This window comes from Ursus arctos, unplaced genomic scaffold, assembly GCF_023065955.2.
Source record: "Ursus arctos isolate Adak ecotype North America unplaced genomic scaffold, UrsArc2.0 scaffold_36, whole genome shotgun sequence".
NCBI classification, from domain to species: domain Eukaryota; kingdom Metazoa; phylum Chordata; class Mammalia; order Carnivora; family Ursidae; genus Ursus; species Ursus arctos.
This window is the reverse complement of record NW_026623050.1, coordinates 1907791-1934692: the sequence shown is the minus strand read 5'-3', so window position 1 is coordinate 1934692 and position 26902 is coordinate 1907791. Positions and strand designations below refer to the sequence as shown.

Genomic DNA, 26902 nt, shown 5'->3' with positions numbered 1-26902 from the left:
TAACATATACAGGCTTACCTGCTTTCATCAGCACTGAGTCTACACCAAAAGAGAACGGACTCTTGTATTAAGGAAATTAACTTTAGGGGCCATGGAAAATAATAATAACAATTTCACAGAATGTTTAGAAGGATTAAAAGCAATGATGTATACAAAGTACTTAGCACAATGTTCAGTGGCCACAGGAGGTACTTAATATTTACTATTTTTAATATATTAAATTGTTAATAAATGTATTAAATTATTTTTAATATACTAAATTAATAATATTCATTAGCTCCTTCTCTCTCCCAAATTTGAAAGATCCACATGTGCTCAGGGTCAGGGATTGTCATTGAGGAAAGCATGATGTGACCACAATAATTATGTCAGAATAGTGCTTAATAATCTCTGAAAAGCTTTAACATGTACTCCTACACTTGGACCTCAGCTCACCAACAACCACCCAACGTCCTCTGTGGGACAGGACTAAGTCTATCCAGTTTACTGTTGCTGGGCAGCTGGTATAGAAGGACGTGATATTGCAGCCAGACTCCTAGAGGAGATCTGACCTCTGTGGCTTCTAATTCTCAGGTATGTGACACCCACAGTCCAGGCCTCCCCACACACACACCGCACAGACACAAGATTCCAATTCGGGCGAACAATGAAGGGATTCCTGGAACATCAGACTTCCAGGGCTAAAACGGAGAAAGTCTCAAGCAAACCCAGATGAGTTGGTCACCCTAAGTCTAAGAGAAATGAACACCAAATGCCACAGACCAAGGGAGCAAAAAAATATTAGCCGGCAGAGCCACAGGAAACATGCTGCTTAGCACATGCCGTAGAACCCAGGGTTTCACGGTTGGAGAACCTTAAATATGCTCAGTCTGGGATGACAGCTTCTCCAAGCTCTTAGGAGGGGAGCAGGTTACAAAGCACTTCTCACTAGAGCCCCTGCCAAAGCATCAGCATTAGTGCTAATCTTCTTCTATGATTTAATCATCCTCTTTCTGAAATTTGTAGGGGCGTCCCCCCATGCACTGGAAACTCAGGTTTCCCCTCCCAGATGCAGATGTCTACAGGAGGAAGGGAGGAAAAGGAGGCAGAGGGAGGTCAGAGGTCCTTCCTTGCATGACCGAGGCTTGGCAGTAGCTCCTTCCCTCTGGAAAAGGCCACAGCCCCCACTATACTACAGCTGCAGTTCTCAGGGTTCTGGTAGCTTTTCCATCCTCTATCCCTTTAAGCCAATGGCTGGTGAAGATTCCCACTGTTGCTAGCCCTGGGGATACTTCACCACCCTTTGTTGGTTTCCGTTACACTTGTCTATACTCTTATAGATAGCTTCTTCATTAAATTCCCTGAATATGGCCCTATTAAGTGTGACTTCTGTGTCTTTTGGGACCTGGACTGATACCTTCAGCATCTCAAGACTCTACATCGGGCAATGCAACAAAGTACAAAGGCCAACGGTGAGCAAACGAGAAACAATGCAGAAGTAAACTAGGACTACTTTCCTCCTCTTTCCCACTTTCACCTCCCAGCCAAGGAGTGCATACATTGAAGGGAGGTTTGATAATAAACAAGGGCCATAAGGAATCCTTCTGAGATTTTGTTCCAGGTCCCAAGTTCCCAGCCTTAATAATCTCTGGATGAAATGATCCCGAGGAGCTTTCTTCATGCTTATCAGAGTATATTTAAATGGTTTTTGCATAAGTCATCATTTTGGTGACCCTAAAAAACCTAGTTAACTCTCTCTTTTTTCCAACAGAGGAGTGCATCTGAGTTTCTCTTACTGTCCTAAACAAAACTGAGTAGGGCAGCCAGAAAAACCGAGAAGGCTGAACCATTTGGAAAAAAAACTGAGATGTTCAGGGTCTGGAGAGAGTCAGAGTGCCACACAGGAAGTCATCATGGCCAGAAGATGATTGTTTTATGAAAGGAGATGTGAATCTAGGAAGTGGGCCTGAAACAAATTAGCCGAAAGGAAAAAGGACAAGGAAGACAAAGTGGACTCCTGAGACCTAGGGAGCAGGTGTCTATGGCAGGCAGGCCCAGAGCAGGCAGTTAAGCAGAGATCCTAACTAGAGGCAGCTGGTGGGGCGTTGAAATGCATTCTTCCACTATATCTAGATAAAAAGCCACACAACAAAAAAGTTTTTTAGGGGCGCCTGGGTGGCACAGCGGTTAAGCGTCTGCCTTTGGCTCAGGGCGTGATCCCGGTGTTGTGGGATCAAGCCCCACATCAGGCTCCTCCGCTATGAGCCTGCTTCTTCCTCTCCCACTCCTCCTGCTTGTGTTCCCTCTCTCACTGGCTATCTCTATCTCTGTCAAATAAATAAAATCTTTAAAAAAAAAAGTTTTTTAGGCAGCATGTTCACAAAAAGGAATAATATCCTCATCTTGCTTTCAGCATTTTTTAAAGATTTTATTTATTTATTTGAGAGAGAGAGAGAGACAGAAATAGCAACAGAGAGAAGGAGCAGGGAGGAGAGGGAGAAGCAGACTCCCTGCTCAGTAGGGAGCCCAACGTGGGGCTCGATCCCAGGACCCTGGAATCATGACCTGAGCCAAAGGCAGATGCTTAACCAACTGAGCCACACAGGCGCCCCTCACCATTTAAGTAAAACTGTGTAAAGCCCAACATTTCTCCAAATATGACATATCAAAGAGCAAAAGAAAGGGATAAATCCCTGTCAACAACTTGACCGGATATTTTCTGTGCAACTTACAGACAAGAAAGCAAGGTTTTAAGTTTATCTTTTCTTCCTATGTCTAATAGCTCTTCCTTTGTTCCCCCCAAATGCATAATGGAGTCTAGTTAGGATGGTGGTCAGTAAGCAGCAGTGAAGCAGTTGAAGAAAATATGCATAGAACAGGAATGTGGCACATAATTAGAAGTATTTACTAATCGAAGATGCAAGATAATATACAATCTGAAATGAGACATGGATTTTAGTCATGTTGGAAAGGAAGAGCAAGAACAAGAGAAAGGTTTGAAGGCTCTCACTCCTTGAAGTGAAAGGAAATTTTGGAATTTGATCTTTCTCAGGAGTCTGACCTTGACCATCACAGTTACATCATTAGGATTTCAAAACTACTGTAAGAACCTATTATATATGGACCTTGTATTAACACAAACAGTAGTACTTTTGTTGGTCGAAAAACAATTCTTTTCCCATAGTACATGAAAGATGCTCTTTCCTGGAATTCTTAATTTAAATATCTATATGTTATATAGATACTATATATAATAATGCATAATCATATTATATCTGTATACATTATATGTGATGTATAATTTACACATAGGTCTATATGTATCATATAAATCAATGTATAGTATCTATACAGTTATACATACATTTATAATATATAAAATGAATGTCCATATAGCTAGCTAGCTAGCTATATATATCCATCCATTTCATTCGTCCATTCATTGAAAAGTAACTGGTTATCACGTTCAAGGCCCTGTGTTTGATGATGGGAATGCAGAGGTGCATAAGACGTCTTCTCTATCACAATTTAGTGGGAGAAACTGACTGATACTATGTATCAAATTAAAATACAAGGTAACAAATGCTATCAGATAGCAATATGATTAATAATTAGGTACCCAGTGTCCATGTGGTACCTTATATGTACAGTTATCAAAATCCATAATACCTTAGTCTGTCTGGAATTGTTACATGTGCCCCCATAATCTCTCCCCCAGGCTGTCAAAAAGGGAGCTGTGGAACATTTTCATCTGGACCACAATACCTACCACAGTGCCCACAAGTGTTTGTTGTTTTAGTGAGGATTAGATAGATAACGCTATGAAAGTTCTCTGAAAGATATAAAATGTGACACACACAAACCCTGTAATTGTTTATTCAGTGGAGTTAAAAATAGAGAAACCCATTTAAAATAACCCCATTAGAAGATAAAAGAGCGTCACTATATTTTTGTTAATAATAAGCAGCACTGAGAAGAAGGTAGATAATGTATTAACATGTCCAGGCAAGATGCATCGACATGGACCAAAGTCTACTGCAGCGCTAATGGTCGGTCTAAGTGATCACTGGCTTTGAAATCCATCCTCATTCCCCAGAAAATTATGAGATTTTCATCATCCTCATAATTGTGCTGTGATTTAAAAAATTAAAAACATCACTGCATTCCAGCTTGTTTAATATTTCCACAGTGGAAATAAATGACAATACAGGTTTTACTGAGAGTTTCCATTTGTTGAACACAGCGGGTAAGTTGGTGGCAGCTGAGCTCTGTCAATGAGAAATCAATTTGGGTTAGACTGATATGAAAATTAAACTGCTGTAGTGTATCAGAACGTGGTAAAGTGCCTTTAAATCTTCGCCATAGTGATTTATTGAAACAAAGGAAGTGACTTATTGGAAAGGAGGAAGTAAAGAAGAAGAGAGTAGCGAGAGGAGTTAATGAGGATGAAAGATGGAAGAAATGATCATGAAACCAGCCAGTTCCTTCCCTCCATTTTTGCACCTATGTTTTATTGCACTTAAAAGGAGAGCACAAAAGCCAGGTTGATTTTGTCTTATCTTTTCTCTTTTTTAGGCATAGGAAAAAAAATAAGGGAAAGAGTGATGGTAAGATAGAAATAAGAAGGGAGAGTTGTGAGTAAAAATAAAAGAATTAGTGAATAAGAGCAAAGGAAAGACACAGAAACCTGAGAACTTAAAAAGAAGGAGAAAAGTGAGAAAATTGACTAGAAAATGGGTAGAGTTGGTCCTTTTGTGTAAAGTACTTTTGCCCCAAATCATAGGACAAATACCTCAATAATGGTTTAGTATTTTTGTTTTTCTTCTACTGAGTTACGCTCATCATCGTACTTCCTGTTCGAAAATGTTAAACACTAACCACCATCATTTCCTCCCTCCTTCTCTGCCCTTTTGTGTTCTCACAGTTTTCTTTAGGCAAGAATTTCAAGATCCATATATCTTGAAGTGTGGAGCAACTGGGGTTGGGATTATTTTTTCCAGAACAAAAACAAGCAATTCTATGTGGGAAAGCAGATGATCAAAAATTAAGAGTGGTCTAAACTGTTGGAGTCCAAGCCACTCTAAGATTTTTGAAATGGCTGACTTGTAGGCGTCACACCTAAAACTGGGGTAAATGTATCTATAGGTTACAGAATCTTTGTAAAAATGCAACGAGTTGCTGCAACATGGACGGCACTGGAGGAGATAATGCTAAGCGAAATACATCAAGCAGAGAAAGACAATTATCATATGTTCCACATCATTTATGGAACATAAGACGTAGGAAGATCAGTAGGAGAAGAAAGGGATAAAGAAGGGGGGGTAATCAGAAGGGGGAGTTAAGCATGAGAGACTATGGACTCTGAGAAACAAACTGAGGGCTTCAGAGGGGAGGGGGTGGGGGAATGGGATAGACTGGTGATGGGTAGTAAGGAGGGCACGTATTGCATGGTGCACTGGGTGTTAGACGCAACTAATGAATCATTGAACTTTACATCAAAAACCAGGGATGTACTGTATGGTGACTAACATAATATAATTAAAAAATATTATTATAATAAAAAAAATGCAACGAGTTAATGTTTATAAAGCCCCTAGGGCCCAGGCACATAGCAAGACCTCAACAGTTGTATTTTGAATGAAGATTTGTACTTGAACTGTTTTAATAACTGAAGCATTAAAAACTTAAATTTTGTGGGGCACCTGGCTGGCTCAGTCAGTAGAGCATGTGACTCTTAATCTCAGGGTCATGATTTCGAGCCCCATTTGGGTGTATAGATTATAAATAAACAAACTTTTGATTATAAATAAACTTTTTAAAAAACTTACATTTTGTTTAAATTGGGGAAATGTTTATTCTTTCTTTACCTTTGTATTCTGCAGAAGCTTTGAGATGTAACACCCACACAATAAAAATAGAGATGTTCAAAAAAGTGCTGAGAACTTCCTTCCTAATGAAAACCTGATCCAAGATTTCCTCCTTTTTCAAAGGAAAATCTGTCCCTGTACTCTTTTCCAGCATCATGACCTTATAATCTTTCACGTCAAGAAACAATCTCCAACCTTATGCTTTATAACATTCATTTAAACAGCATAAAGCATGAAGGCATCTCTCCAACTTTCTCACATCCCTCAGCCTTTCTCTTTCAGGTTTCCTATCAGCAGATAAAAAGGAGCTCGAGTAGGCACATGCGTCTACCTCTAGCTGTCTTGCTAGTGAAGTATCGTAGAAATAAATTCACGATGGCAATTTCCTCAAAGGAAAGGGTCAAAAACGAGCCACGTAATTTAATTTTAAAAGTGACTTTAAGACAGGAAATCAGGAGTTGGTTTGTGGGTAACTCAGGGAAGGCTGAGGATTGCAGTGAAGGCACAGACCTTGCACCACCCCAAACTTAGTGAGGTCAAGCCTTGCAAAGGAAAGCTCGTAAGCCCTTTGTAGAACAATATCTTACTTTCAGGCCTCTGCCTGTCAGTCCTCTGCTCTGGTTAATATCATCAAGGGAATCCTTGCCTGACAGAATGTAATTTAGGATCTATTAAATATGATTACTTGGCCCTGAAAATGATGGATATTGGACAGAATTATAGAATCACTTTACAAAAGAAAGGTCTCTTTTACATCCTTTCTTGTGGAGCCTAAAATGAAGCCTGGGGAAATCCCTCAGAGGGGTTGTGGCATTTATAGGTTAGGTTTATGAAAAAGGGAATTGATATTCATATTAAAAACTGTGAAAATTGAGCAAGGTGAAGATAGTGAGCATGCAGACAGCTGTGACGTGTGTCTGAAGGGTGAGTGGCATGTTGCCCAACTGATTTACTTGCTTTAATTATATTAGTAATGTGAAAGACGACATGATTCGAAACAAGCTCTTTGGGTTTTTCATTCAAATACTAGCCCCCAGTGACCACTTTTTATGGTCCTCCCAATTTCCAATTACTTAAAATGTTCATAGCTGAAATACTTCAGAGTTCATTGCTGGGTTTGCTTTGGAGGTGGCCTAGGCCTGAGTTTTTATTTAATTACATTTTGTTCCTGGTTATAAAAGTAATACACAGCCGTTGAAAAATTACAAAACATAAAAAATTGCAAAGAAGAAATTAAAATTACTAATAATTCTGTCACCCAGAGATTACCATGAACATTTTCTGTATATCCACTAGGATTTTCTTATATATATAATTATATATATATACAATTATATATATAATATATATATAATTATATATAATTTTTATTACTTAATTGATGTAATATAATACTGTTTTCTAAAATTTTTTTCTAAATTTTTTTTAATTTTGTTTTCTAAATTTTTCTAAATTTTTTTAACTTTATACTATAGCATGACCATACCTCCATATTTTAAGTATTATCCTATAATGAGATATTTAGTGATTATATGATATTCATTGTATGTATATGACACCAATTTTTAAATTGATCTGCAATTGATGAGAATTTAGAAGATCTAGTTACATTTTTTACCCACTATCAGATAACTCTGTATACTTCCCTTGTTCTTTCCTTAGGATACATTTTCAGCAGAGTCATTATGCCTAGAAGTTTGCAAAATACTAAATCTTTTTACATGTGGCAAATTTTTCCTATCATGCAAAGTCTACATTACAGTATTTCTTCACCACTTCTTCTGACTATCTTACCAAGACCAAAACAATGAAGGTAGTAGCTAAAATTGAGATTATCACCATTATATTTCTGGTTGACAATGAATTTTGTGGTAGGGATAAGGTGGGAGCCGCATTAGAACTTTAAACTCTCTGAAAAAAATAAGGAAGCAGGGAGTGAGGAATGGGGAGTTATTGTTTCATTGGGTATAGAGTTTCAGTTTTGCAAAATAAAAGAGTTCTGGTACTGGATGGTGGTGACGGTTGCACAACAATATTCACGTACTTAATACCACTGAACAACACACTTAAAAATGGTTAAGACAGTAAATTTTACATTATTTGTATTTTACCACCAAAAAAAATTGGGGGAAAAATGACCAAGCACATGAAAAAAATCTTCACTATTTGTGTTGCAGAGGCCTGCGCGTGAAAAAAGGAAATAGGTTCTCCGTATTCCATGAACATCTTCCTGATGTTATGGTAGATGAAGCTATAATCGTAACTAACATTTGTATGGTTACTTTACAGTTTAAAAGTGCTTCTGTACATATAATTTCATAGACATAACAGCCTTGTGAAATAGTTGATTATCATTGTTTTGTATATGGAACTTTGAGGCGAAGGTCTAATAACGGTGCAAGGTGATAGAGCTGGCCAAGAGCAGAAGCAAGACGTCATTCCAGGGCCCCAACTCCTCGCCTAAACTGTCTCCTGTCTCCTGCGAAATACACCACCAAGATGGCCACAAGGCTACTGTGCTGGCAAAACCATTAAGTCTTTTCATTTGACAAGTCAGATGTTTCATCTATAAACTGAAAAGGGCAAATATTTAAATAGCACTTAAAAGACTTAGCTTAGAAAAACTTTTTGTAACAGCTTTAGATAAATAATTCAATAAAACAGAAATTTTACCAGTATCAGTCAAAAATAACACCCTCAGTGTTTGAATTCTTATTTCGTGTTTTTGGCACTTTCAGATATCAAGGTATTTTTAAAATTTGCCCTCTATAACATATTTTTGTCCTCAAAGGGAAAACATGTGACATAACCAGTGATCGGCGTGGCCAGGCAAGGACATAGGGAGAGGAAATGAACACACTTAGGATAATTTAGAGTCAACCGTCTCTCTCTTCACTACCTTTTGTCCCATTAAAATACAAAGAGAAAAGTTACATATTTATAAATTAAATATTAGCATAAACATATGTCTTTAAATGTAGATTTTCCATTGCTCCCTAAGTTTTCTTTGCCTATTTTTGGGTGCAGGATCTGATCAAAGATTTAAAAGTTGTTACTGGCTCTTTTATTCATCATCATCCTGAGTTTTGATAGAGGAGTTCTCCAACTTTTCAAGATCTCTTAGAGTTTTGTCTTTGATGATCCCTGAATAATTTAATCTGACACGCGGGTGTTTTTGGTAAGCAGAAATCTGATCTGGGAGATTTGTTTTGCCTGTGAGCCCATTTATTTTTGGAATTAAAAGTATCAATAGACATCATGAACATTTCTTGTTCTTATATATTGACTAACCACATGCATCTAATACACATTATTATGGACCTGTTATGTGCCCAGTACTGCAAAACTAAATAAGATAAGGTCCCATGGAACTCCCATTATATTAATAAATAGAAAAACTAACACATACACAATTTATTAAAATCAAATAGAGTAAGTGCAATACTAGAAGTACAGGCACATATTTTGGGGCCACAGAAGTATTATTTTTGCTCCTATGAGTAAGAGAAAGCTTCACAAAGGAAGAGTCATCTGAGTTGGGACTAAAAGGATGAACAATTTTTCATAAGGAAGGGGATGGGAAGGTTTATGCACATATAATACTTTGTCCCTTGTTTTATGATTAGATATTTTTCTTCAATTAATAGTATGAAGCCACACAATATCATATGCTGACTATAACATTAAAAATATCTTTAGATTTCATAGCCAGTTCATCATCCTTTTGTGAAGTCCATATTCTCTTTAAATTCACCAAACCATCATCTTCTGCTGCACCTGCCACTGAGTGGACTGATAACAATTCATTGTTGATCAATAAACATTAAGCTTAATTCTGAAGCTCCTTGATTAATTTACCTGTGTACTGGTAGTGTCAGGATGCCCAGCTACAGAGGCCACCATTTATAGACACACTTTTCCAGGGGTCCCTGGGCAGTCCTCTGCACATCTGTGGATTTAAGGTATTTATTGCTGTCTACCTTGTACATGACTCTATTTTAATACCACATTTTCCTTTCCAGTTGAACTAAACAGTAGAATTTCAAGAAAAAAAAATTGCTTCTTAATATTTATAATGGTCACTGCTCCAGTTAATTGAGTTAAATAGAATTTCTAGAACAGTAGTAATGATTTTCTAAGATACTATATCATCACCTGTCTCAATTTCTTACTGGTATTGATATAATATGGATCACTGAACAATGTAAATCTCCATTGTATGGTTGATATTGATGGTTTCTGGTCAATTGATGTATGCCAGATTTTTTTCAGAAATCATACCAGCTTTGAGATTCCTCATCAACTATGCTATGTATTCTTTTTTAACCGTTAATTGAATTTTGAAAAGGAATTTGATATATTTCAAATTTCTTTTTTGATGGTAAATCAGGGCATAAATGGTCTATTGTCTAGACTCCTGAATGTGCTTGCCCTTTGTTAATAAATACTGCAGGTTATCTTAAACTATGCTTGGATATTTTTACATATCTGAAACAGATGGGTAATGGTTCTTCTCTACAATCTTACTTCATTTTTTCAGAGTTTTATGTTGGATCTTCTCTATACCATTGGATTTCTTTAACTTTGATATGTCTGCCTGGCCAGGATTCTAAACAATAGCATTTTCCCTGATTTAGATTTTTGCCCATCCGCAGCTTTTGAAGAAAAGGAAATTCATTTACACAGAGCGGTCTGAACATTCAATATGCACTCATAAGAATTAGTTCTGCAGGACTTTCCAGCTCTAGGATTCTGTGTGTATAATGGCAGAGTGAAAACAACAGATGTAGCCGTATGAATGTCATCTGTGTTAGAGAAAAACAACTTCATCCTGAATCAGATCAAACAGTACAGTCCAAAAATTTTTAATGGAGGTGAAAACTTAGTCAATTAATTGAATTGGGAATTATACTTTTCAGTGTTTAGACATCACATATTGAATAAAAGTTTCTAAAAAAATGTTAATTAGATTCTTCACAATGGCTTTTGAATCCCATCAGATTTATTTTATTTTTTGGAATCTTTTGCAATATGGCACATCCGTGCTGAGGTGTCTGCACCGAGTCATGTGTAATCACCCCACTCTAATGCCTCTGTGTGTGGTTTCTCACACAGTGACCTGTCCCCTGACAAAACAGGAGGTCATGACAACGAAGAAACCAGTGATTATGGCCTGAATACAGACGGAGGAAAACAGATTTTTCCATCAATGGATCAGCAGCCTCTTTCCCATTTTTAGAAGAGAACTTCTCTGCAGGTATTCAGGAACAAACTGAGCACTTGTTCAATGCAAAATCAGAAAGTATCAATGAACTATTTTTTTAAGACATTAAAGGAGTGGATTTGTTTTCCTGCATCCAGAAAAATACATCCATCTTCTTGTAATTTATATGCACCTGCAGGGAATTGCCTAGAGTGTTTCATTAGCAACACATATAGTAATGTTTTAACACTGCAGGACCAATAACCCACCTAATACAATCTTGTTCTCTTCCTAAGCAATCTGGGGATGAACAATAAAAATAACGATTTTTACTTTCATCTTCAGTCTTTAGAAATCCTCCCTTATTCCTACTCTGCTCCAGTTCTCTGATGTCTACTCAGAGCCAAGCATATTTAACGTGTTCACTCTGACGGTAGGAAAAAAAAGTGTGGTCCTCAGGCTAGTACTGGCAGCATCACCTGGGAATTTGTTAGAAATGCAAATTCCCAGGCACTACTCTACCCCTGCTGAGTGAGAAATTCCAGGCCCTTCTGGGTTTTACAAGCCCTCCAACTGATTTTGATAATTGTCTGTGTCGGAACCACAGTACTGTACTTACACGCCTTCATTTCCTGTTCACTCTCCCCGTTCCTCCCCAAAGATCCTTCCAGCCTCATCTTTTCCTCAGAGCTTGGTCCTGGTTCCTCTCATCCTCCCTACCTTCATTCTTCCCCAAGGAGATCTCACTCATCCCTTAGTGAGATCTCACCCATTTCTAAAAGAAAAAATTTTATGGACAACAGGGTAATAATCGCTGATAGCAATAGCCTCTTCCAGACTTCTCAGTAAATGCCAAATCTCACCTCAATGGCCTGTTCTTTTCAGAGGTTTCTTTACTGCTGAAGGGACTCGTATTAAATCTCCTATCTGATAGTAACAAAAGCTAACCCTTGTTGAGCAATTAATATGTACTGTCCTAAATACATGTGTATATTATCCCATTTAATCCTCACTACAACTCTATGAGGTAGGTAACATCAATAGTCCATTTTACAGATAAGCAAATTGAGGCACAAAGTAGCTAAGTGATGGCACAAGGTCGTACAAACAAGAAGTAGTGGGGAGCGTATTAAAAGCCAAAGTGTCTAAGATGGTTGTTACGCAGCAAGGAAGAAAAACCTAGTCTTATAAAGCAAACAGGAAATCAAGGACTTTTCCTTCTGCCACATGAAGAACATAAGGGAATTTTCCCTAAAAGACTATTTTAGAAAGCAGGAGATGCACCATAAAATTATACGTATACTAAATTTGGGGGGAAAATTCCCCCAGGCAGTGACCTTTATTACTAAGATTTGATTTGGAAGCCAATTTGTATAGCTCAGTTAAAAACTGCTAAACCCAGTCACTTATAAAATCGAAATGCTGACATGACCTTAATTCTAGAGGTGCAAAGGGTATAATTGAATTTAAGAACAATGTACCTCATCCATTAAGTCATTAAATAGATCGTAATAATCTGACACACTGGGTAAGTGCTACATGAAAGTGGTTAACAATGATATGCAAATAAAATGAGCTTACTCTATTAGCTACTGTATTTTAGGTTGTGTTTGCCAAATATAACATTAAATTACAATGCAGTCATTTAGAAAATGTTATGGAAATATATTTTAAATGTTCCAGAACGTGATGCCAACATAAAGAAAGGGAATGTTAGAATCTACAGGATATTGCCAAGGGCCTATGTGTAATTCAGATAGCTTATATTTACAGTTTATAGAGTTCAGCTTAATCAGGAATACATCCTTTTGACCCAAACTTCTGGAGTTGCCCTGGTGATATAGTGCATCTGATTGAAAAGCATATACAAAGATGCCAACTAAATGCCCAAGTCAGAACACTCCTCCACATAGATGCATATTTGGCACTGCTGAGAAAAAACATCCAGATGTTTGGCTTCATACAACCAAATGCCTAAATCCAAGTGAAGAGTCATGAGTTAAACGCATAGTTAGGGAGCTTAACCAGTGTAGACATCTAGTCGGGCTCATTCGGGCTCAAACAAAATAAAACAAGGCCAAAACAAAACTTCTTGAGGGCAGGGCTAGAGATCTGAATTTTCAATTTATATTGTCTCAATTCTTCATTTATTTTTTTTTAATTTTTTTTAATTTTTTATTTATTTATTCAACAGAGATAGAGACAGCCAGCGAGAGAGGGAACACAAGCAGGGGGAGTGGGAGAGGAAGAAGCAGGCTCCCAGTGGAGGAGCCTGATGTGGGGCTCGATCCCACAACACCGGGATCACGCCCTGAGCCGAAGGCAGATGCTTAACTGCTGTGCCACCCAGGCGCCCCTCAATTCTTCATTTAATCTGACTATTTCAGGACCAGTAATGAAGCATGCTAATCATTTCAGTGTAATAGAGAATTCAGTAGTGGAAAACATTACGGGCTTCACAATTCCAACAATTATTTTAATCGGATCTTCTGTTTATTTCCTTATGCAAATGCTAATATAACAAATAAGAGTTCATAAATGAGAGTATATCTAATAAATTATCCAGGTTCTTACCTGTTGGTCACAATAATTGCAAATATATTCAAATGTCTTATGTTAGATTTATATACGGGCAACAAGCCATGGATACGGATATATGTGTTTATATAAAAGATATATAACACAGTGACATAAAAATTGAAAAGGTAAAAAAAAAATCGCTGTCCTAGTAAAGTAAATAAAAATAATTAAGGGTTTAAGTTAAATATAAGTGACTCAATTAGTGTGATAGCTCAATTATAAAAATGGCTCCAATTTCCCCTCTTATAACATGTCTATGCAGCTCCTCCCATCATGATGTGGCATTTATTTGTCCCCCCTCTTGAACTGAACTGTCCTGCAACTTGATTTGGCCTCTAGAATGTGGATGACATGACAGGGTGCCTTACTTAGCAGAGGCCTCAAGAGGCATTATGCATACTCACTTGTTCTTTTGCTCCTGTTCCTTTGCCCTGAAAACAATTCTGAGCTAGCCTACTGAAGAATAAGAGCTCATGTGAAACAGAGCCAAATCATCCCAGCTGGGGTCATCCTACCCCACCAGTTTATCACGGATGCACAAGCAAGCCCAAGAATAGCTGAGCCTGGCACAGGCCAGCACAATCCACACAGCTGATCTGTAGGTTTATGGCAAATAATAAATGGTTGTTTTAAGCCAATAGGTTTGGGGTAGTTTCTTATGAAGCAATAATAGATAACTGATACAAATTGGTGTCAGACAATATTTCCAGAGCAAAATAATGAAAATATTATGGTAATCTCTAAATAGTAATGATCCTTAAATTTACATATATTTGATATTTTTTAAAGATTTATTTATTTATTTGAGAGAGAGATAAAGAGTGGGGTGGGGCAGAGGGAGAGGGAGAAAGAATCTTAAGCAGACTCCCTGCTGAGCGTGGAGCCCACTGTGGGGCTTGATCCCAGGATCCCGAGATCATGACCTGAGCCGAAACCAACTGAGCCACCCAGGCACCCCAACATACATTTGATATTTTTTAATGTACTGTCACAAACTTCGCTTGTGTGATAAAGAAGACAAATGTGATTATCCTAATTTAAAGATAACAAAACTGAGGCAGGAAAATTAAATCATGCAGCCAGCTATTACTGAGGTGAGGTAGGGGGGTAAGGATAGATTAAAGTGTAGAATCCAGTTCTCTTCTCACTAAGTCCACATCAATTTCCAATAATCCTTATGATCCTAACTGGCTTCACTGTGAATTTGACTTAAGGATTAAAAATATCAGAATCATGGTACCCCAGCTAACATGGCAAGTTCTATCTTCACCATTAGGAAAATTAGGGTATCACTGCCTCCAATAAGTCCACTAAAACAAAAAATTAGAAGATCCCCAAAACCTACAAGAAATTTAATATTAATTGCTGTTTTTGTTATGTTGTTGTTTTTGTTGTTGAATGTCTTAGGCTTCCATCATGTTTACCCCTCATGGAGATAAAAAGGGAGCAGGAGGAAAATTCACCTCTCCTACTTTGGTGTCAACCTTTGGACTACTTAATAAACCAATTAAATGAGAGATTCAGAAAGTACCAATCTTTACACTGAGATAACCACTGAGCAATCAATGATAATTAAAAAAATCAATTGGTCTTCTGTAGTAATTAAATTTGTCCACTTAGATATAATTGATATTGTTCACAACTAATTATCCAAGTAAAGGCTCTGAGGGACTTTCAGAGACTAAAGGATTGAGCCAAAGATTCTTCCTAATTTGAAATTGGACTGAATGCCATGTTTTCTCAAAAACTGATTAAGTCTTCCCTAGAAACATAGTATTGAACACACTCAAATACAGTCAGGAAATCAGTATTTCATTAGAGGCAGTTTAGCATACTCTCTAGTACTCTCTATGTGACAGTGGGCTAATCACTTAACCCCTGTGTTCCAGCTCCTTCATCCATAAAATGGAAATAATACCAGCGTCTACTTCATGGAGTTGTTGTAAGCATAAATTATTAGTAGTAAAATGTTTAGAACAGTAAGATGTGTGTTGATACCATTATTAGTTGTCCCTTGGGACTCTTTAGGAAGAATGGTAAGATAGTCACCAATCACAAGCTTATTCCACTGTCTTATTCTCACTTGTGTCTAATTCCTGTGAGCAGTTTACATTCAAGGATTACTACTGCCCTTTCCCATATTTGAGATTCAGCTGTTCTTCTTGGGATAAAAGATGGCTAAAATAGGAAAAAGGAAGTTCACATTTGCTGTGTGGCATATCTGATTACGAGTTATTAAGCCAATCCTCCCTTCTCTCTCATAAGCAATTCATTTCTCAGCACCAGAGGGGAGGAATAATAATAAAACACAGGATGGTCTTATCACTGATGCTTAGCATTTGTATATTGACTTAAAAAGGCAGCAGAGCAATTTACTACAGCCCTCAAGCGGCCTAAATGACACGTTAGCAAGTTATATAGATACGCTATTACCTATTTATTCTGATATTCAATGCAAAAATGTCAAGGAGATCCCTACTTAAGTACACTAAATTACTGACTCCTGGGGCTAGAAAGTACTTGGAGAAGCTATTAGCTATTGAACCCATCCCCCGGATAAGAATCTATGGCCCGTATAGATGCAAACCTTCCCAAATTCTAGAGAAAGCTATTAAACTATCTTCTACATTAAGATCCTCACTCTTCCAGGAAATTCTTTTCAAGGTATTCTGGCTTCACCTGAAGTACATGTGCATTTGTTCTAGAATGAAAACAGCTGGTCAGCCTTGTGACCCATGCAGCATTTCCTTGAATTCTTTCCTTCGTGCCAGACCTGTATTTCTCAGTACCAATACGACAGGTTCATCTGAATGACATCCACTTATCCTATAAGGATTACTGTCTTATATCCTATAAGGTTACCATCTTCTAATACGAGATTAAATTAAGAATATCTTACACACTCTGATTCTGAAAATGCAGAAATCATCACTGGAGCTTTGCAATCCAGCTTTGCCTTCTTCAACCTTCCAAAACACCCAGCAGTCATATAAGCATTAAGGGAAAAAAAAATGGCCTTGAAGTCGGACTCTTCTCTATTGTTACTTCCAATAGTGAGTTAAGCAACCTGGTCAAGAATCAGAACTTGAGTCAGAGAGCCAGCAACAGATCATAAGAGCACAGTTTATGGCACACTGTAGTTCCTAAGTAAATGCAGAATTAAATACAAGTAGATGTGTGAGTGAAATACATCAAAAACAGTCAGGTTTCTTTCTTTTTTTTTTACATTTTATTTTATTTTTTTGTTTTTAAGTGATCTCTACACCCAGTGTGGGACAAAAACTCATAACCCTGAGGTCAAGAGTAGCACATTCCACCAACCAAGCCAGCCAGGTGCCCCAAACTGTCAGGTTTCTGCATATATTTCTTAATTGGAAAGAACCTGATGTGTTATGTAGGAAAACCAGATTTTGATTTTTGATGGTATTAAAAAGATGGTTTCAAAATGGCAGATTGAACACGTGCTGTGTGGCATATCTGATTATAAGTTCCCAGTGTCATTAAAAGTCATATTTATTAATATACATTGAGCCAGAAAACAAGAAAAGGAGCCAGTATCAGACCAGAAAGTTGCTATTAGAGGAAAAAGTAAAATAAAGACTAATAGGGAAAAAGAATAGGGAAACCTATAGCACAAATCATCAAAAGGTAAGAAAAGTCCTTTCCTGGGAAGCCCTGAAGCAGGCCCAATTTGGGAATCAAGGTTAAGTGCTGAGTCACTAATCAAGGCCATTAATTTTAAAACTTCATTTGGAATAATAAGGCAGGTTGCATTTCTCCTCTTCTTTCTCCACTTCTATGCAAGCAGAATATATAAAGCCGGCATCTGGTTTTTGTTCAAAAAGAAAACACCAAAACTTTTAAGAGATCACTTTAGCTTTCAAAAAGCAGAAAGGGGGCAGGGCCAGGAGGCTTGCATTAGGCACTTTGGTTCAAATGTGCATGCCTAGCAAGACAGTATGGTAATGTATACATTGTATATTCAAAAAATAGCAGAAAACTCTGACCATAGGAGGAGACCTTAGTCTTATAAAGAGCTAAAGGTAACTTCAGGACAACTTGGACAGGGGGGAACAACTTCTGAGAAGGTCCTGAGCTCCCCTCTAGCTCAAACTGGCTGAGGTAAGGAGCTATCAGGCAGGACACCTAATTGGCGTCTCCTTGGCTGAAACTGTTGGTTCTGCAAAACAAAACATGTTCCTTCCATGTTTTTGTCCTTTCCCTTCCTTCCTTCTGCTGATAGCTGTTATAATGCCTTCTTATTTGAGTAACTTCCCATTGCTTTCTAGCTAACATAAGGATTTCCAGAGGAAAAGAGATATTAACATAAAATCAAAGAAGTTTCATAAACTCCTATAATCCTAAATTCAAGCTAGAAATACCAGTGAAGAGTTGCTGATGCCTTCTCTTCTTAAGAAATTGTGTTATTGGGGCGCCTGGGTGGCACAGCGGTTAAGCGTCTGCCTTCGGCTCAGGGCGTGATCCCGGCGTTATGGGATCGAGCCCCACATCAGGCTCTTCTGCTGTGAGCCTGCTTCTTCCTCTCCCACTCCTCCTGCTTGTGTTCCCTCTCTCGCTGGCTGTCTCTATCTCTGTCAAATAAATAAATAAAATCTTTAAAAAAAAAATTGTGTTATTTCCTAGCTATTTCTGCTGTAAAGGCTAAGCAATAGCCAACCCAGTAGCAGTGAGCACCGCTCCTAAACTGGTTGTGGCCTCTAAACACAATTTCTCCCTGGTCATTTGCAGGTCTGGGACAGGAACTGTAGCACCTGAGACTGAACATTCTGTCACCAAGAAAGTAAGGAGCTATCAAAAGCTATTGGCCAGGGGCAGGGGGAGGTCAAGTCAAAGGGTTCATAGGCCAACTTGAGGACGTTACTCCTGGCAAAAGACAGACATCAATATAAATAACTACTGCCGAGGATTACAAACACATCAAATATGTTAACATCCATGAGTTTATGACACTTAAAAAAAAACTCATTGTTTACCTTTGGAGGATGTAAAGGAATCAGTTCATAATTCTTACATCTGGTAAATACTGAGAAAGAATCAAGCATTTAACCTGCCTTTTTGTGTTGAATACTTCAGTGTACTGCCCAATGCCCCCTTCAAGACTGAGACACTCATTCCGCTGCCTGGAGCCTCTACTGCTAAAGGTTCCCAGCTGAGCCTTCCCCAGGAATTGCCTTTGGATAGAGGTTGTTGTCTTACACGGGAATACATGCTCAACCCAGAGGCAGCCCACAAACAATGATTTGTCAGTGCAAGGGTAGAGTGGGGGTACAAAGGCACAGCCTCAAGTTTGAAGAGTTTTCCCAGCTTCAAAGCTCCCTGGGGGGTTGACTGAGTCCTCCTTTGCAATTCCTTCCCCATTCAACCTCTCCCTCACCCAGGCCCTGCTTCCCTCGCTCTCTTACAGGTGTTGTTCCCTAGAACTCTCCCCGTAAGCCTCTGACAGGCGATCTCCACCTCAAAGCCTGTTTCCCAGGGGACTGACCTAGGACACTTACTTACCCTTATAAAATACACCTTAAAGCAACAAAATAATTGGTGAGAGAAAGTTTTCTCAATAATAAATAGAAAAAGAATGATATAGCCAAACACCATTTTGCAGATTTCTAGTTAACTAATGGATCTAGGCAATGATCATCAGTGGTTTCTGATACCACAAAAAGAGAGATAATTGGATATTATATACCTCGTAATACACATCACCACTGACCAGGTACTCTTGCAAAAAATATTTAACCTGAGTTAGACCACATCTCCACATCCAACTACCACTTTATAAGAAGCACAGAGATAGGGGGTCATGTTGAATAATACTATAGGGATACAATTTTTAAAATCTGGAATGTAGAAGACTCAAGTGGATAACCCAGTTTCCTCAATAAATACAAACCGGGGCGCCTGGGTGGCTCAGTCGTTAAGCGTCTGCCTTCAGCTCAGGTCATGATGCCCGGGTTCTGGGACCGAGCACCGCATTGGGCTCCCTGCTCTGCTGGGAGCCTGCTTCTCCCTCTCCCACTCCCCCTGCTTGTGTTCCCTCTCTCTCTGCCTGTCTCTGTCAAATAAATAAGTCAAATCTTAAAAAAAAAAATAGGGAGAAACCTATCTATAAATTACAAAAAAGGGATTTGGGTTTCTAGTCTCTGATTCAAAAAAATACACACATATAAAAAAATTATGAGACAATCAGAGAAATTTGAACCCTCTATAGATATTTGATAATATTAAAGAAATATTATTCATTGTTTTAGGTATGATTATTTTTATAGATGTATTTTTTAAAAATCTTTCTTTTTACAGATATATAATGAAATATGAAAATATGAGTAAAAACGAAGGGCTATTTTGAATGTTTTATCTATTTGTTTATTTATTGAAAGAATGCACACTGACGGGAGCAGGGCAGGGGTTGCAGAGAGAGAGGGAGAGAGAGAATCCTAAGCAGGAGTCCAACGCTTAACTGACCGAGCCACCCAGGTGCCCCAGGGCTATTTTGAAGGGAAATGTGATTTTAAAACACTAAACGACAACATTCAACTCATATAAGCAGTGATACTACAGAATGAATATTTTTAAAAAACATTTTATTGGGGCACCTGGGTGGCTCAGTCAGTTAAGCGTCTGCCTTCGGATCAGGTCATGATCCCAGGGTCCTGGGATGGAGTCCTGCTGAGCAGGGAGCCTGCTTCTCCCTCTCCCTCTGCTGCTCCTCCTGCTTGTGCTTGCTCTGTCAAATAAATAAAATCTTTTTAAAATAAATATATAAATAAATAAAAACATTTTATTTTTCACTTTGGAATAGTTAAAACAGAACTAAGGGAAAAGGAGATGTTTTCCATTAAAATTTGCCTGATAAAATATAGGACACCAAGTTAAATTTGGATTTCAGATATAAATAACAAATAATTTCTTAATGTATGTCCCAAATATTTTTATTTGCTATATCTGGCAACCCTACTCCTAATTCTTTATTTTTTTCCAGTTTTATTGAGATGTAATTGACATATAACGTTAAGTAAGTTCAAGGCGTACAATGTGATGATTTGGTATATGCGTATATTGTGAAATGCTTTCGCTTGTTTTTTTAGTTGAATTTTTTTCTTCCACCATTTGACTACCTGCCCTAAAATGTTATCCATATGGTGCTTCATTAAGGCAACTATTATTTAAAACCTCTCATGTGAAGAAGCCAAGAGAGATTTCTAGCACTGTCACCTTGGAGATGGCAGTCCAGGTACAGGTATTTAATTTTTGGGATCTCAAAATACCAGCAGGAAAATTATCCCCTAGAGAATAAGGAATCTGGAAAGTGTTTTTGACAGATCCACCACACTCTTACACCCGCAAACGCAGCCACTTTGTTCCCTCTCCTCCTCCCCTCTCCCTTGCAATAACACACAAACTGTATTAATCAACCAGATAATGGCGGTGGTGAGTGGGGGTTGATGAGGGCTGCACCGTACCGACTGTGCTGACTTGCCCAGACGTATGGCTTGAGGTGGGAAAAACAGGAACCAGAATGTGGCCTCTTAGTCCCAACCACAGCCCTTTAGAGATGACCCCATTTCTTCTACGTCTCCACAACTGTGCACTTGTATTTATATTGTGTTTAAAGTACTTTCCTACACTTCCCTTTGCTGCTCAGAAAAGCTCTGAGAGAGAAAGATGTTAAGCAGCTGGCCAAAAGTCACATACCTTGTGCTCCAGATTCTCTTCCCGGGATTCTTGGCATCATAATCTGGATAAAGTTGAGCTCTGGTAAAGTTAGAGATTCTATCCACTGGATTTCCTGTGAACTGATCACAGTTACAGCCCCAACTTTTGATCCTTCTAGGTGAAGGGCTCACTATGCACACAGTCTCACATTCTCAGCTCATTCAGTCCTCAATGCAAACTGAATGAACGTTGGATTCACTCTGAGGAAACTGTGAGGGACAAGACAGAAAAGGTCCCTGCCTTCCTTGAGCTCACAGTGTAGGGGGAAATAGGCAATTAGATATGTAGTAACAATAAAATGTGATGAGTACTATCACAGAGTTGTCAGAACATACGTTAAGAGTCTCTAACCTTTATGTTGGGGAGACCTTCTAAGAAAGGAAGGCTTAAGCTGAGACCTGCAAGACTAATGATAATACAGGTGAAGGGAAAGAGGGTCAGAGAGAGCAGAAGAATATTCCAAGCAATGGGATTAGATGCGCAAAGATTTGGAGGAGAGAAAAGGTGATGTGGGCATGGTGTCAGAGGGAGGGCAGACCAAAACATGGGGAGGCATGAGGCAGGTCAATGATTTGTGCCTCTTCAAGCCAGCATATTTAATATATTTACTAAATATTTACTTAGAGGAGAAGTTGATTAGCCTGGGGAAGAACTGGCAGGGAGGACACTGGTTGCCCCTCAGCTTCTCCTCAGCTAGCCATCCCTCCTGATGACTGGATAAGGTTGCTGTATACTGATCAAGGTCAATTTGACTTTTTCTTAGACATCAGGGTCAGCACACACAAATAGTTCTGAAGTGGCCATGGCACATATACTGTGCTCTTCTAATGCCTCGGAACGACTTCTAGTTATTTATAGGCATATCTATTTATTATTAAGAAAAAAGTTGCACATGGAAACATACATCAATTTCTTTTCCTTTAACATATTTAGCTGTTTAACACATGTTTGTCAGGATTCAGTTTAAAATTTATTTTATTTCCATTTTCCTTACATCATTATGAATTAGGCTAGAGTACATTGTTTCTATTAAAAACCTCTTTTCCTAGTGGCAAAATCAATATACTGTACAAACCAAAAAACAGACTCTTAACTATAAAGAACAAACTCATGGTCACCAGAGGGGAGATGGGTGGGGTGATGGGTGAAATAAGTGAGGGGGATTAAGGAGGGCACTTGTTGCGATGAGCACTGGGTGTTGTATAGAAGTGTTGAATCACTATAGCACACCTGAAACTAATATTATGCAGTATGTTAACTAACTGGAATTAAAATAAAAACGTAAAAAAATTAGTATACTGTATGTTCATTAGACACAATTTGGAAAATAGTAAAAATACTATATAAAGAAGAAAATTAAAACCAACTCTGTCACCTAGAGACAATAAAATTAACATGTTGATGTATTTGTCTCAAGTATTTTATTTTTTTTTAAGATTTTATTTATTTATTTTAGAGCAAGAGAGCGAGTGGGGGCGGGGGGAGGCAAGAGGAAGAAGGAGAAAATCTCAAGCAGACTCCCCGCTGAGCCTGGAGCCTGACATGGGGCTCAATCTGAGCCCCTGAGATCATGACCTGAGCCAAAATCAAGAGTCGGATGCCTAACCTACTGAGTCACCCAGGTGCCCCCTCAAGTATGTTATGATCGTATATTTTAGAAAGTTGGCATAACTCAATATATATAGTTTTTGAATCATGCTTTTTCGCCTAACCTTATATTGTAGCTTTTTAGTATATTGCTAAATTTTTTCAAAACTGTAATTTATAATGTTGATAATATTGTACTACATAAATATTCCATAATCTATTTCCCTGTTATTGGACACTCGCTTTCCTCCCTCTATTTTTTGCCATAATAAATATTAAGAGCTAGCTTTGCTATTTTCAGTTTACCTTTGGTAAAACAGCACTGCAGAGGTTAAATGGCTTGCTGCAGGACTAGGATGGGAACACAAATTCTGTACTCCAACCTAATTCTCTTTTTCACAGACCAAACTTTAATTTGTTTTAAAACTATTAATCAATATTTAGACCATACTTGCCACTTCAATACATTTCATTTCCTGGCTTTCGTATTTAAAATAAACATTACTGACAGGGTAGGAGGGTATGAATCAAGTTCTATATACTCCCAAAGTGGGTGTAACTGGGAGTGAGGGGGTAATTCAGAGGCCCTACAGCCCCTTTCTTTGTTTCTACCTTTTCTCATTGCACCAACTTTCCTGAATGAATCACCTAATAGTGATATTATCACTCTCTTTTGATTCCTAAGAGGAGATAAAGTTTCTTTGATGCTCAGCATGGACCCTTATATTATAGAGCTTCCCCTCTTTCTTCACCCGATTTCCCAGCTCCCTCGCTCACTCACTTGTGTGCTCTCTCTCTCTCTCTCTCAAAGTCTGACTGCTATCTGATTTTCTGTAGAAACTGTTCTGCTGTCACATCATTAAAAATACGCCTACAGTATAAGAGCTACCCTGTGTTTATTCTTCCCTGCTGCTTAGAGTCATACTTCAAGGGGGCTCAGCACCAGGTCACGGAAAACACCCAGTCCTAAGAACCTGGAAGCCCAAGCTACAAGTGTTCAGCTGAGCTCCATTACTACTTGCAGCCTGACCTTGGACAAGTCACTTGTCTCTGCGGTCTCTATTCCATCTTCATTAGACGATCCTGAAGATCCCTTCCAGTTGGACACGTCACACCTTTGAACAGTGCTGTTCTTTTAGATGCTCTTTTACAACACCTCTTGAAACTGCCCGGTTTAAAAAAGACCTTGTTTGAAGTGGCTTCTTCCTGGCCATCAAACACCTTTGCTTCCATTTCTTGTACAGGACCTACACAAGAGACAATGTCTACAGGAGGGTTCCACTCCAGAGTTTTCTTGTCAGCAGTACTGCTCTTGATCCAATCAACCAAGATGTCTTTTCTGGATCCAATCCTTTAGGTCCTATTCTGGCCCTCCCCTTCCCTCCTCCTCCCATAAGGTGACAGGTCTGTCAGGATTTGCCGTCCTGGAACCTGCTCTCCCTCTTCTAAACCAAGATCTCTTTATCCAGGAAACCTAGAATTGCCTGCTCATGAAGCCCTGAACCTCCTTCAGGTGCCTACTTGGGCTTCTGCTCCTCTCTATTCTCCTAAGGGCAGACTGTATTACCCACCGTGAGGACAAGAGGTGACTACTTGGCAATTTGGGTTCAGACTGGTGGAGAGAGCTTGGATATGTAGAGTGAAGTCTACACACTTATACACAAGAGTCTTTGAGGTCAGTATGGACAGAAGGGTATGTGGCCCATTGAAGTAGGGGGAAGGTTGGAGACAACAATTTGCACATTTACCTCAGGCTCACAAATGTTAAGGGTGGGCCTGCTTGTGAGATACACTGCTTTGCACAGAGCGGCATACGGCAGCAAAGAAGAGTGGCTCTTCTCTATGAGCGATTTGTGGCCATGCTGGAGAACTCACTAACTGGAATGAGTGGGCAATAGAAAGAGCATGGAGAAGCCACAGACTTTTCATCTTTGGTTCTAGCCAGATGCAAATTCTAGACACAAAGATAATTTATAATTTCTTATCTGGTCTTCATATTCCCAAACTAGAGTTGTGATCTCGTGGACATAAAGTGTGATATTTTATTAACAGTAATGACAATAGATTATTGAGCCTAACCTAATGCCCATGTTGACGTTATTTATCTCTACATGTGTTGGTCCATTTTTCCTCATCTCCCTCCCCCACCAAAATAAAATCTTAGGTAAAGCAAAGCAATCTCCTTGGACCTAGTCAACCCTCAATTAACTACCACATCTGAGACCATAGTTATGATAAATGATCTATTAAAAACATGGTAATTCCAAACCTCATTTAACTACTTCTCACATCACAGTGGTTTTTTTAGGATTAGGAGTCATGATTTCATAAATTTGGTTCTATAAATTATATTCATATGACAGCTCAAAAGGATCAAGATGGAAAAGTATGTGCCTTTTAAAATGGTTTTAGATATAGTTCTACCCAATTCAAAAAACTAGCTTCGGAAAAATTCTACCCAGTTTACAAATTAGCTAGATGACACTGAACAAGTTATTTACCCTCTTGGGGGCTCGATTTCTTTAACTGTAAAATGAGGGGGTTGGATTAAAGGATCTCTACGTTTCCTTAAAAAAAAAAATCTAAGGTTTTTTATGATTGCCTATGATTTTCTAAGCAGTTATGCCTGAGCTATTTAGCAGAGAAAATTGGAGAATGTGAAGGCCTTTAGGACTTAGTGAAAAAATGAAAAGCCCATTCATCAGGAAATGGGGTCAAGTTAGAGAGCAAAGAGTGTAGTTGCCTGAGCAACTAGAGTTTGAAAAGAAATTATTACAGAGTTAAGCACAGGCCTGTGCAGGCCGAGGAGAAAGAAAAGAAATGAGAGAGCTCCATCTTTTCCTGACGCTGTCCTAGAAGGGGAATCACGTACTGCTTGACTTTTGGGAACAAGGTGAGATATAAAAAAACCCAAACACATAAAATATCCAATTATAAGTTGATTACAGCTGTTTCTGCTACAGCTTCCTTCCTAGTGTTTGAATCAAAGTCTAAAAGCTTGAATGCCAACTCTCCATGGGTACTTCGGTGGCTATGCATGGCAAGCAAAATTTCCCTCCCTCTTTCAGTATTAGAAATCCCACCCAAAATCCTACAAGTATAATTCTATCCTGAAGCTGGGGTTTAAAGCTGGTGTCAAACCTGTTAGTGATAATATGAGGAAGTAAGACATTCAACTTTGTTGGGAAACTAAATCATGATACAGCAGACAAGAATATGAAACTACTTGGTCAGAGTGTTCAACCCAAAGCTACAAACTACTCCAGAGAATATGGAGGCTCCCCAGAAGGTGTGATCTTTTGGTCCTGTAACTTCCTGCTAAAGAGAAAGTGAGGAACTATACGGTCTGTGTTGGAAGTCTAACCATATTAAGAGAAACCAGTTTCACACCGACTTCACATGCTCTGTAATTGATCAAAATGCAGAAAATTGCAGGTTTAGGGTGGGAAGGAAATAGTAAAAAAAAAAAAAAAAAAAAAAAAAAAAAAACCTTGTAAAATATCAGATCTGGCTAATCGGCTGTTGTGTAATTAAAAATTGGATGCATTTCTAATAGCTGTAATATTAAAATCTGAAAATGTGAGGTATAAATATATAGTCAATGAATTTCATATCATTTTCTTGCATTCAGAAAGTCACAGATTTCCTGTGAATCCAGACAATTTTCTTTGTATTTATGTTTCTGAAATCTAACTCAATTTCTTCTGTGATGTGTTTTTGTAAAGCTCCTCTGCTTGTGAGAGTATTTTGTTGAACACAAAGAATGTGCTAACAACGATCTAGAAAGTAGACATCCAATATCAGTCCATCTTTTTTTTTATCTAAATAAGGTATCATTTCTCATTAGAAGTTTGGACATCCAGAGCAGACCACTGAAATAAGGACTTCTGTGAGCATTGAACAGAGACACCTCTACAGTGAAGGCAAAGGAGGATTTTTCACACCATATTTTGGG

General features: G+C 38.4%; 1 protein-coding gene across 1 annotated transcript in view; it reads left to right on the top strand.

Annotated features, from left to right (window-relative positions):
• DPH6 (diphthamine biosynthesis 6) overlaps nt 1-19684 on the top strand; it is a 428870-nt gene extending 409186 nt beyond the window's left edge. The window contains exons 18-19 of the mRNA XM_057306216.1: nt 10962-11103; nt 18379-19684. The gene's annotated coding sequence lies outside the window, so the exon portion shown is untranslated. The remainder of the gene's footprint in view (nt 1-10961; nt 11104-18378) is intronic.
• Nucleotides 19685-26902: the final 7218 nt, after the last annotated feature.